Consider the following 4,634-nt stretch of genomic DNA (forward strand, 5'->3'; position numbering starts at 1 on the left):
CATGTTTTTATGTGGTGCTTCTGTAATTGATGTTTATCTAGACAAATTTGTTTCAAATTGTTATGTTATCCATTATATTGATACCCCCTAGTCAACTTAGTGTAATCATAATTCTAACACTACACTTTTACGTTAAATTTTTTGTTGAGATTGATAATATTACTCACTTTAATAATGTATTATATAACAATATTTCAAAAGTGATAGTTTTAAAAGATGAGATAGTATGGTTGTCCTTATTGAGCATAAACGTGTCTTGATAACATTAGTAGCTAGTAATTCTCTTTTAGAGGGAGAAAAAGAAGGATTATGTCACATTTTAACGTTATTTGGTGAACTAACGAATGTGGTAAATGGCAAGCAATGGATATAATTTTTTATTGCATTTTGTGTAATAAATTATAGTCTCAATGCTTAATTATATGTTTTGTAATAGTTATCTATTGTCTATTTTGTGAAAGAACATATGCAAACTTGAAATCATATAACTTTAAGTGGTATCTACCATCGTCATGACTATATTCTCCTATAATAACAATTTCCACATAGAATGGTGTTAGAGAAGTTGAACAAACATATAGATTGGAGTTTATGGATGATATTTGGATACATCGCACCATATAGTTGTACTCTTGATATTTTCTTGAGTACATTCTCATAGGGGCATTAAGGATTGTGGGGTTCTCTTACACTCTTGTCCCGCGAATACATGTCCCCAAGTTGGAGTAAAATTGTATCCCTTATACTCATAAAATTCACAACAACCTTGAGCGGAGATGGATCCTCCTCGCATAAAGGAAAAGAAAAAAAAGTTGCAAGAGAAGTGCATAGTAGTTAATTGCATGCTCTTATCTAAAATTATTGATGTTATACTCATATTTTCCGCCATAGGAATTGCAAGGTTGTTATTATATGTCCAAAGATTTAGTTACATTATTAAGTTAAAATATTATATTTATGTCACAAGGAAATAATTATATTTCACAATTTCACAATTAATTATGAAATAAGAATGATTTCATAATTTAGAAAAAAAACTCATAATTGAGAAGAAAGTTCATATTATGTTGGAAAAATCTCATAAGTGTGCATGGAACTTGTCTATGGCTTGTAATTTCTAATTTCAGATGCCATGAAACCTATCTATTACTTGTCATTGCTTTTTTCACATGCCTTAAGAATATCTATCATTGACATCCACTGAATTCATATGTCATGAATCTTATCTACAAACTCTTATAAATTCCTATAAGAAGGGGCCAAAAAGGAATTAAGGAATACCTAGAGTTTGAGAATCCTCATGATGGTGAAATATAGTGAGCGCCTTATTGCTATCTTGCATGATAGTATATTTCCAAGTAATAAAGGTCATCACATATTCATTGTGATATGGATGTAAAAATTATTATTTTGAACAAGTAAGAGAGGGACAATAAGGAGTCTATGGATGTAGGATCTAGGAAGCTACTCTATGGTCTCAAGGAAAAAATATTTTTTTACTTTATTTACTTTTAATCTACAAATCTATGGTATTTTACACCTCTAATGTGTGTGATCTATACTCTTTTATTTTATGCATTAGAAGATTATATTTAGTATGAGGAAACTAGATTAGATCTTTTATGGATTAGAGTTACTTTATGCTAGGTATGTTCGCGAATGATATATGTTGATGTGTGTGTAAGTGGCTTGCTTTAGGATCTTAGAGTGCATATAATATTTTGATCAACTTGGATACAATAGAAAAAGTATTGGTTAATAGTAAGACCTATTCTCCTCACTTATTAGCATAGCTCGAACTTACAAATTACATGTAGTGGAGAATATGTTGTAGTTTAGTCTTCAATATATCATTAATATATGTCAAATAAATGTGAGGGTTCACTTATTCATGACATATTTTCCTCTACAATAAAATTAGGATAAAAAAATTTCCTATAAAAAAAAATATCATGAACAATAGAAAAATGCATACATAAACAATAAATTCTAAACTATAAAAACTATAAAGAATCATGCTATAAACCTTTTGATATACTCTCAACTTTTTTAAAACACTTAAATAAATTCCACTCAAACCTTTTTAAAACCATTTAAAAACCACTTCAATAAATCTAGTGTTAAATAAATATCAATAAATTTGCTTTTTATTTTATGTTTAATTTAATCATAAACACATTTATGTTATGGTTAATCAAAAAAATCTAAAATTTAACCTACCCAAAAACAATATAAATCAATAATTTCTTTTCTTTAACTCATATTTCTCTATTATTTCACTTATATTCCTTTTTATTCAAAAACCTAAAATTTAACATACTCAAAAATAATATAAATCAATAGTTTCTTTGTTTAACTTAGATTTCTCTCTTCTTGTATTTATATTCCTTTTTCAATTGATATTACAACGACATTACATTTTTATTATTTGTCAAATAATTTCAACACGTTTTTTTAATTTTTTTCAACCCCTTATTCTCCTCCATTATACTCATTCCCTCCGATTCTATCAATTATTTATTACTTTTTTCAACACCTTATTCTCCTCCATTTTAATCATTCTAGCGAATTCTATCAATGATTTTTATTACTTTCCTAGAAATATAAAATGAGATGCGAAATAATTACAACTCACCTCCATTTTACTGATCTAGAGAAGTCTAAGAATTATTACGTGTCTATCGGTTATTACTTATAGATTGTAGAATGATCTGACAAATAATTACAACTCACCTTTTTCAACTTTTACATCCTATTCTCTTCCATTTTTACTCATTCTACAGAAGTGTATCCATACTTTATTTTTATTTTTCTTTTACCTTCTATTCCTCCTTATCGATCTTAGAATGATATTAGCTTCGTATATGGCTTGGAAGATATGACATGTAATTCCAAATCACCTTATTCGAACTTTCATATAATGTTCCCCTGCATCGTAAACGGGAATGGTTGGATTTTAGAGATTTCCACGAGCTCTCGTCTTTTCTCTCCGAGAGGCAGGCATTATTGTCTCTTCTTTTGGCTCTTCTTTTGGCCTAAAGCTTGTTTTCGATTTTGAGTGGATGATTTAGGGTAAAGCTAGTTATCGATTTGAGTGTCGATGATTTAGGGTTGGTGCGTTGAATCCGTTCTTAGTGAACACTTTATAGGAATAACCGTGTTTTTTTTTTTCGTACATTGTTTCCATGTGGGGCCTGGTAGTTCTGTTCTTTGCATTGTGACTAGTTTATTAATTTGTGATACGTTCTTGGGAATCCAAAGGGAATCCGTTATTGCCGCATTCTAACATGTAGGTTCCCTTTGTGCTATTGTGATGGCTTTGGAATTTCCCAGCGTAATGGTTATGTGTTGTATTTAAAATTAGGTTTATATTAATGAAAAATTTATTCTTAATTCATAATTAAGAGAGTTTGTATTTAGAGAGTTTGTATTTAGATGTATTTTTTTTTCATTTCTATATTATATAAACTTACTTTTAATTTATAATTAAGTTAAATTAAGAGTTGGTATTTGAATGTTTGTTGTTTTATTTTGTTTTGTTTTTTTTTTTTTTTTTTCATGGAAAGAAATTTTAGAAATTTATTCATAATTGTGAGATTGCATTTAGATGTAGCTTTTAGTTAACAAGTTTTATTTCTATTTGAAATTTATTTTTCAAATTCATGTATCTATAGATTCATATATAAATAAAATTCTATCTTTATAATGTTTTCAACACCCATGAAACCAAAAGATTAAGGTTGTCATGGGTTGGCCATCTTCAACGAATGTGGATGAGGTAAGATAATTCATGGAACTAGAAGGTTATTATAGAAGGTTAATCAAGAAATTATCTCATATTGGCTATCTTACACATAACCGGAAAGGGAAGAAGTTCGAACGGATTGTTTAGTGTATAGCTAGTTTTGATCAGTTGAGGCATTTGCTTAACAATGTGTTGGTTTTGAAGATTGCAAATCTAGATAAGGAGTTTGTGGTTTGTATATATTATTGTAAGGAAGGACTTGGTGGAGTCTTGATGTAGGAAGGTAAGGTGGTCTGCCTTGAATCACGAAACTTGAATGATCATGAGCACAATTATGCAAATCATGATATTGAGTTGGCAGTTGTCTTTCATGCACTAAAGATGTGGAGACGTTATCTCCTTGGAAGGAGGTTCATTTTGATGAGTGATCGTATTGGAATAAGGTACTTTTTTGATGAACCTAATTTGAATGCAAAGCAAGCTAGATGGTTGGCTACTCTCAGTGACTATGGTTTTGAGATTAGCTACATCAAAGGCAAAGATAACCGGGTTGTGGATGCTCTGAGTAGGAGAGTGCATGTGAATAATATTTCAGTTGCAAGTTCTTATGGGACATATTTACATGAGCATATATTACATGTAGGAAAACATGACGAGAAGTACCAACAACTGAAGTATGTTTAGTAGCATCAAGTTGAAGGTGATAGGGATGAGGAGTATCACTACATGGGAGATGACCTAGTTATATTTAAGCGTATAATCTATGTGCTTGATAGTGGTTAATTGAGGAGTCTTATCTTGAGGGAGTTTCATGTCAAGCCGTATTTAGGCCACTAAGGATACCAAAAGAATTTGACAACTGTTAATAAGTTCTACTATTAGCCGGCTT

Source organism: Pinus tabuliformis, chromosome 4_1, assembly GCF_031772625.1.
Source record: "Pinus tabuliformis cultivar Carrire ecotype Pingquan chromosome 4_1, CPIR1, whole genome shotgun sequence".
Taxonomy (NCBI): Eukaryota; Viridiplantae; Streptophyta; class Pinopsida; order Pinales; family Pinaceae; genus Pinus; species Pinus tabuliformis.